Source organism: Myxine glutinosa, chromosome 6, assembly GCF_964187855.1.
Source record: "Myxine glutinosa chromosome 6, kmMyxGlut1.1, whole genome shotgun sequence".
Lineage (NCBI taxonomy): Eukaryota > Metazoa > Chordata > Myxini > Myxiniformes > Myxinidae > Myxine > Myxine glutinosa.
Window position 1 is genome coordinate 18,778,442 of NC_136266.1, and position 15,874 is coordinate 18,794,315.

The following is a 15,874-nucleotide window of genomic DNA, read 5'->3' on the forward strand; positions in this document are numbered from 1 at the left end:
TTTAAAGCAAGAAAGTCGAGGGGAGTGGTCGTGAGACGAGGAGTGGTGGATAACATGCACAGGTTTGAGCTGGGAGGGGAGGTGGTTCCATCATTGGTGGAGGCCCCTGTGAAGAGTTTGGGAAGATGGTATACAGTTGAGTTGAATGATATGGGAAGGCTGTGCAGAACTAGAGGTGAGGAACAAGCCTTTGAGAGGTATGAAGAGGATTTATGGATGTGGATTTCCAGGTAAGTTGAAGGTATGGTGTTTGAAGTTTGGATTGATGCCACGAGTATTGTGGCCATTGATGATGTATGATATTGCAATTGGGCATGTGGAGAGGATGGAGGTTGTGGTGAGCGGGTTTGTGAGGAGGTGGTTGAGAGTGCCACGCTGTTTGACGAACATTGCCTTTTATGGTCAAGGTGGAAAACTCGTTTCCCTTGACATCATCAACCGAGGGGTTTAAGGTGGTGAGGGTGCGGGAGTTCATGATGTTACGGGATTCAAGTGGTTCAGTGGTAAAGAATGCTCTCCCAGAGAAGAAGGGAAGTCGGAAGTGGAATGCAAGAGCAGAGGTGGACGAGATGGAGGAGCGTTTGCAACAGGAAGAGGTCATGGAGCTGGTACAGCATGGGAAGCATGGCTTGGGGTGGATGAAGCATGAGCGGAGGGGAAAGGCATGTGTGAAAGAGAGGCATGTTGCATGTTGAGAGGGAGGTGAGAAGAAAGGAGGAGGAAGGGAGATATGTGAGAGCAGTTGGACCGGCACAGCAAGGTGCTTGGATGATGTGGGAAGGTGTGCGGGTGAGGATGTTGAAGTGGCAAGAGATTTGGAGGATGGAGCCAATATTGTTGAATTTCCTGCTACGGGCAACGTATGATGTGCTTCCGTCACCAGTAAACTTGAGATTGTGGGGGTTGTTGCAGGAGGAGAGATGTTATTTGTGTGGAGGTGTGGGAACGGTGCAGCATGCACTGAGTGCATGTTCAGTAGCATTGGCAGCAGGAAGATACAGGTGGCAACATGATCAGGTGCTAGTGCTGGCGCTGGCGGTGGTGGTGCAGATGGTGCAACAAGAGGTGCTGAGATCGAGAGAAAGAGAGAGAGAGACAGAGAGAGAGAGAGAGAGAGAGACAGACAGAAAAAAAAGAAGAAAAAAAAGAGAGAGTGGAAAAGGAGACCGATGGGGGAGAGGTGTTGTTTGTCAAAGAGGGCCCAGTGGTAAGAGGTGGAAAGAGGAGGAAAGAGGAGGAGGTGGAAAGCAAAAGGGCTGTCAGATGCTTGTGATTGGCAGGTGGTGGCAGACCTAAAGCCACAATTGGTATTCCCAGAGGAGATCTGTGTGACAAGGTTGCGGCCTGACATTGTCATCTGGTCAGGTGCAACAAGACAGGTCATCTTCGGGGAGTTGTCGGTACCTTGGGAGGAGGTGCACGAGAGGAAGAGAGGAGAGTACAGTGAGCTGGAGGCAGAGTGCCGGGAGAAGGGTTGGCGAGTTTCGTGTCAGCCATTTGAGGTGGGGTGCAGAGGGTATATTGGCAATTCCTTTTCTGCATTTCTTGCTCGGCTGGGAGTGTGTGGGACAGAAAGAAGGAGGATGTGTGACAAGGTGGCCCAGGTTGCCTTGAAAGGCTCATTTTGGTTTTGGATGAAGTTTATGGAGGCACGTCGAATGGGGTAGGTTGAGGTTATGGGTGGTGGTTCATTTCAGCCTAAAGTGGTAGTGACTGAGCACGGAAGAGAGGTGGAGGTGTGTGTGTGTGTGTGTGTGTGTGTGTGTGTGTGTGTGTGTGTGTAAGGAAAGTTATAAATATATGATAATAAAGCGCGGCGTTACGCGCGCTGCTTGCGAGCAAGGAGGAAGCGGACAAGCGGTAACTTATAAGCGTCTTTATTTCAGGAGCTCACTGTAACACTGGCGCGCTCTGGGCTGCGTGCCCGGTGTATATCATGAGGCCACGCCTACCCCTCGGGCGTGGCCACCGCCCACTTGGTGCGCGGAATGATGTCACCACGCCAGTGGGCTTTTGTGTCCGCCACACGTGCCCCCCCAGAATTCCCGCGCGCCTGGAGGGCCAGTTTGCGGGGCAGACGAATGACCCGGCCGAAGCGCCCCCTGGCGATCGGCGGCGTCCGGGGTGCAGGGATGCCAGGTGGGATGCCCCTGGCTGCCCCTGGGATGGGTGCAGGACCGGGGGGCGGCGTGGCGGTGGGGCTGGGCGGTGCCGGGGTCCGCCCGCAGGGGGGCGGCCCCGACGTGGGGGTCGGGCCACTGGCGGTGGATGGTCCACGTCGAGGTGGGCCGGCTTGAGGCGGTCTACCGAAACGCGGTCAGGAGTACCGCCGATGTCCAGGGTGAAGTGCTTCGCCCCGGTCTCCAGCACGGGGAAAGGCCCGTCGTACGGGGGCCGCAGTGGTGTCCGGTGGGCATCGTGGCGGACGAATACGTACTCCGCCGTGCGAAGCTCCGGGGCGACATGCGTCGGTGGGTGCCCGTGGCATGCCGTTGGCACCGGGGCGAACCTCTGGGTGGTCTCTTGCAGAGCGGAGCGCTGCTGTGCCGCGGACCATGGTGCCGTGGAGTCGGGGAGGAACTCGCCCGGCACCCGCAGCGGTTGCCCGAAGACCAACTCCGCCGCGGATGCGCGCAGGTCCTCCTTGGGCGCCGTCCGGAGGCCCAGCAGGACCCAGGGGAGCCTGTCGACCCAGCCGCCATCGCGGAGGGTGGCCCGGAGCGCGGCCTTCAATGAGCGGTGAAATCGTTCACACAGGCCGTTAGCCTGGGGGTGGTAGGCCGTGGTTCGGTGCAGCCGGACCCCGAGCCCCTGCGCGACCGCCCCCCCAGAGCTCCGAGGTGAACTGGGGGCCGAGGTCGGACGAGATGTCTGAGGGGGCGCCGAACCGGGCGACCCAGGTGGCGATGAAAGCCTGCGCGACATCGGCCGCCATTGTCGACGCCAAGGGCACGGCCTCCGGCCACCGGGTGGTGCGGTCCACCATGGTGAGGACGTAGGTGAAACCCCGCGAGGGGGGCAGAGGTCCCACCAGGTCCACGTGAACGTGGTCAAACCGGCGTTCCGGCACCGTGAACGGGGCCAACGGGGCCTGGGTGTGCCGGTACACCTTGGCGCACTGGCACGCGAGGCACGTCCTGGCCCAGCCGCGGACGGCCTTCCGGAGGCCATGCCAGACGAACTTGTCGGCGATCAGCCTTTGGGAGGCCCTCGCGCCCGGGTGGGACAGGCCGTGGATGGCGTCAAACACCTGGCGCTGCCAGCCCGTGGGCACGATGGGGCGAGGACGCCCGAGGGAGACGTCGCACAAGAGGGCCGCGCCCGCGCCGTCGAATGCCACCTCGGTGACGCGGAGGCCTGTGACGGCGGTCCGCAAGGCCTGGACGTCGGGGTCAGCGGCCTGGTCCGCTGCCATCCGGGCATAGTCGATGCCGAGGTGGACTGCGTGGGCGACGGCCCGGGAAAGGCAATCCGCCACCGGGTTGTCCTTCCCCGTGACGTGCTGGATGTCCGTCGTGTACTCGGACACGGCCGAGAGGTGACGCTGCTGCCGGGCCGACCACGGCTCGGTGACCTTGCCCATCGCGAAGATCAGCGGCTTGTGGTCGACGAAGGCAGTGAACGCACGGCCCTCGAGCAGATGGCGGAAGTGCCTGACCGCCAAGTGAAGCCCCAGCAACTCGCGGTCGAAGGTACTGTAACGGCGTTCGGGCGGGCGAAGCTGCCGGCTAAAGAACGCCAGCGGTTGCCAAGCTCCACGCACCCATTGCTCGTGCACCGCGCCCACCGCGTAGTCCGAGGCATCGGTGGTGAGGGCGATCGGTGCATCGGGCGCCGGGTGCGCGAGCATGGTGGCGTTAGCCAAGGCGAGCTTCGCGCCCGTGAACGCCGTGTCCATCTGCTCGGTCCAGGTAATGTCGCCTTTGCCCGGCTTACCTCAGAGAGCTTCGTGCAGGGGGCGCAGGAGCTGGGCGATACGGGGCAGGAACCGATGGTAAAAGTTCACCATGCCCAGGAACTCCTGCAGCCCTCTGATCGTGCGGGGGCGCGGAAACCCCTTCACCGCCTCCACCTTGGCCGGCAGGGGGACGGCTCCGTGCCTGGTGACACGGTGCCCCAGAAAATCGATTATGGTGGCGCCGAACCGGCACTTTGCGGGGTTCACAATCAGGCCATGCTGGCCCAGGCGTTCGAAGAGCGTGCGGAGGTGGCGTAGGTGCTCTTCGCGGGACGCGCTGGCGACGAGGATATCGTCCAGGTAGACGTAGACAAAATCCAAGTCACGCAGGACGCTGTCCATCAGTCGCTGGAACGCCTGAGCCGCATTCTTCAGACCGAAGGGCATGCGCAGGAACTCGAAGAGTCCGAATGGCGTGATGACCGCCGTCTTCGGGACGTCCTCCGGCCTGACGGGGACCTGATGGTAGCCGCGTATGAGGTCCACCTTCGAGAAGAAGGACATGCCCGCCAAACGGGCGGAAAAGTCCTGAATGTGGGGGACGGGGTAGCGGTCGGGAGTCCTGGCGTCATTGAGACGGCGATAGTCCCCGCACGGTCGCCATCCCCCGCCGGGCTTCGGCACGATGTGCAGCGGCGACGCCCAAGCGCTCTCTGAGCGCCGAACGATGCCGAGTCGCTCCAGGGTAGCGAACCCCGCTTTTGCCACCGCCAGCTTCGTCGGCTCGAGGCGGCGTGCCCGGGCGTAGACCGGTGGCCCGACGGTGGGGATGTGATGGGCCACCCCGTGCTTGACGGCCCCCGCCGTGAAGGTGGGCCGCGTGAGGGCCGGTAAGCCGGCGAGGAGGCGGGTGAATGCGTCCGCTGCCGGAAGCGTACAGACCAACGTGGCCGGAACCGAACCGTTCGGCAAGCCGCTTGGCAAGCCGCTCGTTGAGCTGGGCAACGCACAAGCGAGCGAGCTGAACGTCTCGGCCTGGACAAGACGTCTGCGCTTGACGTCGACCAGGAGCCCATTAGCGCACAGGAAGTCCGCGCCAAGCAGTGCCATGGGCACGTCGGCGGTGACGAACGACCATCGGAAAACCTGCCCTCCGAACCGCAGAGAGAGGCAGCGTTTTCCGTACGTACGGATGGGCGTCCCGTTCGCGGCAAGCAGCGCGGGGCCCCCACCCGCGGCGTGCTTGTCTGACGTACCGGCGGGAACGACACTCACCTGCGCTCCCGTGTCACACAGGTAACGGCGCCCGGAGAAGGTGTCCGTTATGAACAGCAGGCTGCTCGAACGGCCGGCGCTCATCGCCACTATTGAGCGCCGGCCCAGGCGTTTCCCGACCTGTTGAAGGAGCATGGTGGATGACACTGCCGAGCTTCATGGCCGAACTTGGCGTGGAACCAGCACCAGGTGGTGGAGCTGGAGGAGCGCGGCTGGCTCCGCCAGGCCGGTGGAGTTGGCGGGTTTCCCCGCGGTGGCGGTTTTCGCCGCGGCGGTGGGCGGGGCGTGGCGGCGGTCACGAGGTGTGTATCAGCATGCTGCGTATGCTGTATAAGCTGATGCTGTGGATCAGCAGCATCAGCAGCAGCATCAGCAGCATCAGCCACGAGGGCCGTGACGGCCACGCCGACTCTCGCCCGCGTGTCCGAAGCGGCGAAGTACTTGTCCGCCTCGGCTGCCAATGCTCGGGGTTCCGTTAGCTCGGTCCCGGCCAACGCGAGGCGAACCTGCGCTGGAAGTTGGCGACGGAAAAGCACCCGCAATAGAGAACCGGGGGCTTCGTCGCCCAACAGTGACAGCATATGGTCCATTCGGACCGACGGGCGCGTGTCACCGAGCTCGGGGAGATCCAGGAGGCGGTCGGCCCGTGCATCGTCCGTGAGGCCGAACGTGGCTAGGAGTAGCCGCTTGAGTGCCTCGTACTTGTGGCCGTCCGGTGGGTGGCGAAGGACGGACACAACTCGAGCGGCCGTGCCGGGCCTGAGGGAGGCGATGACGTGGCAATAGCGCGTGTCATCCCCGGTGAGGCACCGAAGCTGAAATTGGGCTTCGGCCTGGACGAACCAGACTTCGGCCTGAGCCTCCCAAAATTCGGGAAGTTTGATGAAGTTGGCCATGGCAATGGCGTCGCGTGTGGAAGGATCGCTCCGGCAGATCCAACGTCAAGGGGGGCACCAGTAAAGCGCGGCGTTACGCGCGCTGCTTGCGAGCAAGGAGGAAGCGGACAAGCGGTAACTTATAAGCGTCTTTATTTCAGGAGCTCACTGTAACACTGGCGCGCTCCGGGCTGCGCGCCCGGTGTATATCATGAGGCCACGCCTACCCCTCGGGCGTGGCCACCGCCCACTTGGTGCGCGGAATGATGTCACCACGCCAGTGGGCTTTTGTGTCCGCCACAATAACACATTAAATCCTATTGCGAGTAAAGTTGGAATAAGTGAGGTTGCATTGATGGGTTGACTGACTGCCTGGACGCAACTGAGGTTGTGGATCTACTGATGTACCATCTATTGATGTGGATTCATGATCGAGGTTGTGGATCCGCCGTTTGGAGAGGTCCTGGGCTGAAAGGACGAAACCTCGAGGAAGAACGGTGCCCAGCTGATGATCCATGCAGTCGGGAAACGAGTCAATTGCTTACAGGTTAAGGGTCTTGCTTTAGGTAGAGAAACTATGTTTGAGGTTTACAATTTAAATAAAGTTGAATATGGGATATTGTGAAATTAACATCATTTACAACAATCCTTTAAATTATTTATATTTAAGTTTAGAAACAACCGATACTGTACAATTAATTAAGTGTGTGAGTGTGTGTGTGTGTGTGTCTGTGAATAAAAGAGAGAGAGATAGAATTTTGAGGAACAAATGAAAAAATGAGATGTGTGTGTGTGTGTGTGTGTGTGTGTGTGTGTGTGTTGCAGGAGTGGGTGTGGTTTTGCATGAATGTGTTTTTGTTTGAGTGGTGCATGTTGTAGTCGAGGAGCGCGCCGAGTCATGCTAGTCCTCTTAAAATGTCAAGTCAATCAGATGAAAATTGAGCCATCTAGAAATTTGGCCTATGTTGACCTTTTGGCCGATGTTGACCTAAAATATAATTGTTGGTTGAATTCAGTGTCCAGATATGCAAATCCTCTTAAAATTTCAAGTAAATCGGATGAAAATTGAGGATTTTAGAAATTTGACAAAGTTGGTGACCTTTGGTCTATGTTTACCTATTGACCTTTTGACCCAAAAAAAACAATAGGCTTCTTGCTTATGACCAACTCTACCGTTTGGTGAAGTTTCGTGAAGACCTGTTGAAAATTGTGACCTGTAGGCGACAGACAGACAGACAGACAAACAAACAGACAGACAGAATAACGCACAATACCAACCAATATAGTTGAAAAATTTTCGATTTTCGAAAGGAACAAACACGACACGGGGTTTTCATGCAAATCATTTTAATAATCAAAGAATGAATACTTTGCAGAAATGTTCATGCAAAAAGAGCAATGAAACGAAGGTCGGATGCGGCGAGTTAGACGAAAGATGTAACATTCCCCAAAAATGATTGTTATCAAACTCACACTTTATTAACATTGAAATCATGCATCACTTGTTATCCAATGACTAAACATGTACACGGTATGATGACCTCCACGGGTCCTGTCATGTCCATGCGTCTCCTCCCGGATAAGAGCAAACGCTGCACTTTGAATGATTAATGTCATGACGGTGTGTGTGTGGTGTGTGTGTGTGTGTTTGGATGTGTGTGTGTGTGTCTCTATATGTGTGTGTGTGTGTGTGTGTGTGTTTGGATGTGTGTGTGTGTGTTTGGATGTGTGTGTGTGTGTGTGTGTGTGTGTGTGTATACATGTATGCATATGTGTGTATGTGTGTGTATATGTACGTGTTTGTGTGTGTGTGTGTGTGTGTGTGTGTGTGTGTGTGTGTGTGTGTGTGAGTATATGTACATGTGTGTTTGTGTGTGTGTGTGTGTATACATGTATGCATATGTGTGTGTGTGTGAGTATATGTACGTGTTTGTGTGTTTGTGTGTGTGTGTGTGTGTGTGTGTGTGAGTATATGTACGTGTGTGTGTGTGTGTGTGTGTGTGTGTGTATACATGTATGCATATGTGTGTGTGTGTGAGTATATGTACGTGTTTGTGTGTTTGTGTGTGTGTGTGTGTGTGTGAGTATATGTCCGTGTTTGTGTGTGTGTGTGTGTGTGTGTGTGTGAGTATATGTCCGTGTTTGTGTGTGTGTGTGTGTGTGTATGTGTGTGTGTGAGTATATGTACGTGTTTGTGTGTTTGTGTGTGTGTGTGTGTGAGTATATGTACGTGTTTGTGTGTTTGTGTGTGTGTGTGTGTGTGAGTATATGTCCGTGTTTGTGTGTGTGTGTGTGTGTGTGTGTGTGTGTGTGTGTGTGTGTGTGTGTGTGTGTGTTATCCCCTCGGTGTATCACGTGACCCTGACATCTCGGGTGGGTATCCTGACTCATTCAATCATTTCAGGGTAATTTGCTCAGTTACGTTTTAAGCATCGATACTCCCTTTCTAATCAAACTTATTAGTCCCAACACCACGGAATTTCATAAAGTCCTCTCCAGTACAAGTCCTTGATGTAGCAAGATCACGTGGACATTGAAGACGTATTGAAGTCAGTAGTTTTTGTCGGTTTTATAAACTTCATTTACGTTACGCTTTAACGCAGCTGTGACGTCATAGATGAAGCAAATTATCATGGGAAAAGATGTTCATGTTGACTATCTGACTATTTAAAAGCTTCAGTGTGGTATTGGCGTTTTGTTTCGCTCCAGTGTTTAATGCTTCGTAAATTCAAATCCAGGACCGTTTATTTATTACTCCCTTTGTTTATGAACACTTGGAATGCTGAATTTCCTGTGTGTGGAATTGCATCACAACTTCCCTTGCACCGACTTAGGATCATTCCATGAAAGTTTGAACATCTCCTATTTTTGACTCCATGATATACTTAAAGGAATTATGCAATCTCAGAACGTGATAATTAATTTAAAATAAAGTTTTGAGATGCGAAAGGAAAGTTTGGGAATTTGAAGAGTAATAACGAAGGTGTTCGCAGGTGATTATAACTTTTACTTTGATATCGGTTGTGTTTTGCCTCTCACTGCTGCTACATGTACCGGTAGTTCAAATACTATCAGATGTAGACGCCATCTTCTACCCTCGTAGTTAACGTGTGTTCTTTCGTCTCCTCTCCATGTCAAGGCTGGAGTTCCTAAGTTAGTGTTCTGGGCCCAGTCCGATTCCATCAACGATCTCTCTGACTCTCCGGAAAATCCTCTTTATCTATTTGCTGATGACTGCACTCTCTGCCGTGACATCCTTCATCCTTCAGATAGGCAGTTTGGAGCCTCTTCCCTCTTTTCAGACCTTGGAAAAAAAATCACAAGATGGTCAAACACTTGGAATTTGTCTTTCAATCCTGACAAATCTCACATTCTCGTACTACCTCTCTTTCCGAAAGGACCGTCCGGAAAACCCTCGAATGGACTTTCTTAACAATCCTCTTGAGGAAGTTCAGTCACTCAAACTTCTGGGTCTCACTATCAGCGATGGTCCTTGTTGGGCAAACCACATTTGAACGTTGTCCTCAAAAGCCGCCAACTGGGAATCCTCTATCATGCAAGGTCCTTCCTGGCATTCCTGAACTTTCATTTACCCACAAGGGCTCAATCCGCACCTTCATGGAGTACTGCTTTCCCATTTGGCCTGGTGCTTCTCCCTCGCACCTTGCTCAACTTGCCGCCGTGGAAACCAAGTCCTTTAAATCATGGGAATCTCCCGTGATGCAGCTGAGTCTGTGGCCCCATCACTTTCCTATCGCAGACAGGTCGCTCATCTTTTTCTATCTTCTACCTCCTTTCTGGTCCTTTCCCCGCTCTTCCCATCCTCCCCCTCCTGCCCCAGGTTTCTGCACGGTGCTCGAGGTCCGCTAATAATCCCCTTCTAGTGAAACTCCAAAAATCCAGGCTTACTGCTCATCTCCACTCATTTGTTCATTTCCTGCCTGTGGAACCAACTTCCTCGGTCTCTTCAATCTCATTCTTCCCTCTAGGGCTTCAAGAGAGCTTTTTATCCCAATCTCACATCATCCCCATCCACAACTAGTATCTTTTTTTACCCCTTTTCACTCACCCCGAGTCCACCTCCTTCTGGGTTTCCAGTTTTTCTTTCCACTTCTGTGATCGAGAGCTTGTTGCTCGTAGCTGTATCCATTTTGTCCACTCCGCGCATCCTCCCCTTGCCCTCATTCTCCCCCACATCCCTTATTTCTCCATAATGTCCATCGACCCTGCTGTTTGTGAGTCCCCCCTCCCCCCCCCACCCCCCCTCTCTTTTTGTTCTGTTATTACATCCTGGTCCATTCTGTGTTCTCGTATCTCCAGGAGCCTACCTGCTAGTACCCACGTGCTTGCGTTCCTGTACCTCCCACCTGTTCTGTGTGTTCTGCTCCTGTGTGCATGTATCTGCATTCTGAGCGTACATGCAAATTTCGGGCATCACATACATGTCACAGGTTTAAATTAGTTCTGCTGATCCGATCCAACAAATGATGGTGAATTCGCTTCACACACAAACACAAGGATGTCATTTGTTTGTAAAAGTTCAGACGTTCATTATAATGCGCAAGAATAAAAGAGCGCATTAAAAATTCCTGTTAAAAAAACAAACTTAGCTGTGAAGAAGTTTTATGTGATTTTTTTGAAAGCCCTTTCATGAGCCTTGACCTGGATATATAAACAATGTTATCACCACATTTCATGTCGGGGGTTACAAGCCCCCAAAACCCCCAGCCACGAAACAATTATTTATTTATTTATTTTTACATCTTTTATTGTACATTTTTTTTCTTCGCTCTCATGCGCCCAGTGTCCATGTTGTCCCTTAAACACAAAATGGAGTATTCGCCGTGGGGAGAGGGGGAGTCTGTCCATGGAACATGGCGTTCCACGTACGTGCAGTCGAATGTTCTTCGGTAAAAAATAGATCTCCAAGAAAGTGCGTTCTCGTGACGCGTAAACACCCGAGAACAAACGGAAACAAACCACGGCGCCATTAAAGAAATACAAGTGACATGAAATCTGCTCCTGTAATTTAGTCTAAAAATATTGTTGGTTTCATGTTTCTTTGCCATCCCGAGATCATCACAAACGATGCCAGTGTTGGGTGTCTCTCTCAAGTTGGCAAAGCAGGAGAGAAGAGCGAAATCCGACTGCGGAGTGGGGCTGAGGGGGGAAATCCAGGTGAGGAATGAAATATTTGCTCCTATTTTAACCAAAAATGGCCCATTTTCATGTGGTCCTCTAATTTGTGAGGTTAGTTTTTTTACATTGAGCTTCAATTATTTTATTTTTTTATACCACGGCAGGGCTTGCAATTTTGTGGTCAATTACCCAATCAATTTCGAATGAGGAAAATATATCTTATAGCTTCATGGAAGTACAGTAATTGCTTTTCATGAACAAATTAAGCACTGAATGGTCTAGTAGGATCCTGATGTGTTGTTCACATTGTCAGGATGTTAACCCCCCTTCCCCCCAAAAAAGAAAACGCTTTTGGCAACCACCTGAGGCAGCAGTGCAGGTGACACATCACTTTTCCAATTAGCCAGTTAGGATCGCGATGGTCCGAACAGTTTGAGATTGTAAATGTTCCACTCGGCTCTTCGATACCTGGAGCGTCCGACTCACTTTCCCATTGAGAGAGAAATGAAAAAGAGAGGGGAAAAAGAAGGGAGATGGTCGATGGGTGACAGAAATAGAGAGAGGGAGAAAGAGAGATATGAGGAAACGCAGAGAGAGGGAGAGGGGAGAGGAAATAGGAGAGGAGAGGGGAGAAAGAGATGGAGAGGAGAGAGGAAATAGGAGGGGAGAGGAGAGGGGAGAAAGAGAGGAAGAGAGAGAGGAAATAGGAGAGGAGAGGGGAGAAAGAGAGGGAGAGGAGAGAGGAAATAGGAGAGGAGAGGGAGAGGAAATAGGAGAGGAGAGGGAGAGGAAATGGGAGAGGAGAGGGAGAGGAAATAGGAGAGGAGAGGGAGAGGAAATAGGAGAGGAGAGGGAGAGGAAATAGGAGAGGAGAGGGAGAGGAAATAAGAGAGGAGAGGGGAGAAAGAGAGGGAGAGGAGAGAGGAGAAAGAGAGGGAGAGGAGAGAGGAAATAGGAGAGGAGAGGGAGAGGAAATAGGAGAGGAGAGGGAGAGGAAATAGGAGAGGAGAGGGGAGAAAGAGAGGGAGAGGAGAGAGGAAATAGGAGAGGAGAGGGAGAGGAAATAGGAGAGGAGAGGGAGAGGAAATAGGAGAGGAGAGGGAGAGGAAATAGGAGAGGAGAGGGAGAGGAAATAGGAGAGGAGAGGGAGAGGAAATAGGAGAGGAGAGGGAGAGGAAATAGGAGAGGAGAGGGAGAGGAAATAGGAGAGGAGAGGGGAGAAAGAGAGGGAGAGGAGAGAGGAGAAAGAGAGGGAGAGGAGAGAGGAAATAGGAGAGGAGAGGGAGAGGAGAGAGGAAATAGGATGGGAGAGGAGAGGGGAGAAAGAGAGGAAGAGAGAGAGGAAATAGGAGAGGAGAGGGGAGAAAGAGAGGGAGAGGAGAGAGGAGAAAGAGAGGGAGAGGAGAGAGGAAATAGGAGAGGAGAGGGAGAGGAGAGAGGAAATAGGAGGGGAGAGGAGAGGGGAGAAAGAGAGGAAGAGAGAGAGGAAATAGGAGAGGCGAGGGGAGAAAGAGAGGGAGAGGAGAGGGGAGAAAGAGAGGGAGAGGAGAGAGGAAATAGGAGAGGAGAGGGAGAGGAGAGAGGAAATAGGAGAGGAGAGGGAGAGGAGAGAGGAAATAGGAGGGGAGAGGAGAGGGGAGAAAGAGAGGAAGAGAGAGAGGAAATAGGAGAGGAGAGGGGAGAAAGAGAGGGAGAGGAGAGAGGAAATAGGAGGGGAGAGGAGAGGGGAGAAAGAGAGGAAGAGAGAGAGGAAATAGGAGAGGAGAGGGGAGAAAGAGAGGGAGAGGAGAGAGGAGAAAGAGAGGGAGAGGAGAGAGGAAATAGGAGAGGAGAGGGAGAGGAGAGAGGAAATAGGAGGGGAGAGGAGAGGGGAGAAAGAGAGGAAGAGAGAGAGGAAATAGGAGAGGAGAGGGGAGAAAGAGAGGGAGAGGAGAGGGGAGAAAGAGAGGGAGAGGAGAGGGGAGAAAGAGAGGGAGAGGAGAGAGGAAATAGGAGAGGAGAGGAGAGGAGAGAGGAAATAGGAGGGGAGAGGAGAGGGGAGAAAGAGAGGAAGAGAGAGAGGAAATAGGAGAGGAGAGGAGAGGGGAGAAAGAGAGGGAGAGGAGAGAGGAAATAGGAGGGGAGAGGAGAGGGGAGAAAGAGAGGGAGAGAGAGAGAGGAAATAGGAGAGGAGAGGGGAGAAAGAGAGGAAGAGAGAGAGAAGGGAGAAAGAGAGGGAGAGAGAGAAAGGGGGGAAAGGAGAGAGTGAGAGTGAGAGTGAGAGTGAGAGTGAGAGTGAGAGTGAGAGTGAGAGTGAGAGTGAGAGTGAGAGAGAGAGAGAGAGAGGGGGAGTGAGAGTGAGAGAGAGAGAGAGAGAGAGAGAAATTGACGGACGAGCGTTGATGGAGGAATGCAAAAAAGGGAAAATATTACAGAGGAGGAAGTAGGAAGAAACGTGCTTTTCCAAATGGTTAGGGCAAGGTAATTGCAGTTCGATGAAGAGTAAGAAGTCATTAGATATGAGCAGTGTGACGGTGATACCTTAGTGGATTCAAATTTGTGAAAATGACGGGTAAAAATAGGATTCGTCCTTGGAGCTCCACGTCGGTTTGGGCTGAAGAGGAATGGCGTGTTTGTGCAGCCGAATCAAAGGAACACCGGCGCTGTGCACTTCAGTGTCCAATTAAACTCCACGTGTCTTGCAACTGTGAACACGTTTAAAATGAGCAACGACTGCACTCGAAATAGTTACGAATCCTAACGTTACAAAATGATCACTTGCAGTTTTATTTATTTAACTATTTCAATCATCCATCTTTAAAAATTCTCTTGCAGAGTTATCGCTGCACCTGGACATGTTTTTCCGATTCAGCTTTTACTGGTTTGAGTGAACGATGATGTATTGTGACGTTTTGGGCACGTGACGCGTCACACACACACACGATGCTGTGACGTAATCTAGGCCGATACCGAGTTGGACCACCTGAGTTATAATTGCTCGGCTTACAGGTAAAATACATCTCCTGTACTTTAGGGTAAAACCTCCACTTCCTGTAAACCTCTCAAGCCACAAACTTTATAAAAAGCACAACTTATCTTTGGCCCATAAAGTTATTAAAGGAAAAGTAAGAGAGAGTTTGGCCTATTTCTTGTGTTACATACCTACATCGAATTTGTCTAACCGTAGGTGAGGGCGAGACTACCGGAAGTAAGCTGTAACACGTGCCCTTTTGTGGTTTGTTTTCAATGTATCCAATCACGTGACTGTTGTCGCGAAGGGTGCAATAACCGGAAGTTACGTAATTCCGCGGGCGCCTATTAACTATATCAATCCAGTTACTTACATTTCTACAAAACAGACAAAATTCGAACCCTGTTTATAAACATGTTGTCAGGCATTAGGAAGCCAAAACCAAAAAACCAACTATTGAGAAAAATAACCGTGGAATATTTAGATCGAACCGAATCGCCTCTCAAAGGGACGGGGTGCTTCACAATGCAGCACTTACATTTCTACAAATCCAGGTTTCCGGTTCCAGGCATCCGGGTAGGTTTCCGGTTTCTACCATTTTGAGTCCGTTTCGATGACCCAAGGCAGAAACAGACAGCTCAGAGACATCGATAGACACAGCTCATATTGGTCTTACCCTGACAGCATGTCACCATCAACTGAGCGATCCTGTGACAACTGACAAAGTTACAAATTTGAGTAAACTTAAATATTAAAATAAATCAGACAATCTTACTTTACAAAAGACATGATATTTACAAGTGCCATCGGCGTCGTTTAAATTCTCATTTTATATTTCCAACATTCCACGAGTTCAGTTCCAGGAATCCGCAAAGCCCTGCAGGACCATGGTTTCCATTCCTGACAACGTTCATACCTCCACCGCCATGGTCAGTAGGTACGAAACACGACTGCCTCCACGTCCCTTGATCCGCGTCTTTCCTTCGCCAGGAGGTTGACCATGCCTTCGGACTTCACCAGGAGGTTACAGCCCAGGAAGAACACGCCGAACACGACGGTGAGCGAAAGGACACACATGACAGCCACCTGTACCAGGCAGAAGATGTAGAGGCTCCTGGGCTCTGCAAATCCCCCAAAGACGGTACCGTTACCGATGGCACCACTGCCTGGTCCAAGGCCTGACGGGACGTCTGTCACCGGCAACCAGTCTATCCATGGGCACGAGCGGTTGGAACAAAGATCTTCCGGTGCCCCAGAGTTGCCCAGCAGTGCCGGAGATCTTGTAGTGATGCCAGCTGTGGCCACCTCCGTTAGGTTCATGGGTCACTCACTGGTGGTCCTGCATGGAATGGGAGCGGATATGGATGAGGCAGAATTGAAATATAAACACCCAATGACCCAGAACTCGAGTTTAGACTCTTTTGGAGATTCAGTTCTCAGCCTTGGTTTTACAGAAAGCTTTCATATCGTTTCTGGCGATACGGTGATTTCAGAAAGTATTCACACCCCTTCGCTTATTTCACGTTTTGTTGTGTTACAGCCTGAATGTAAAATGGATCAAATTGAGATGTTTTCTCACTGATCTACACATAATATCCCATAATGCCAAGTGGAATTAATTTTTTTAGACATTTTTGCAAAATAATTAAAAATAAAAAGCTGAAATGTCTTGAGTCAATATAGTCTAAGAGGTAGATGGTTTTAATCAGAATTTTAGGTAAGGATGGTTTAACAATC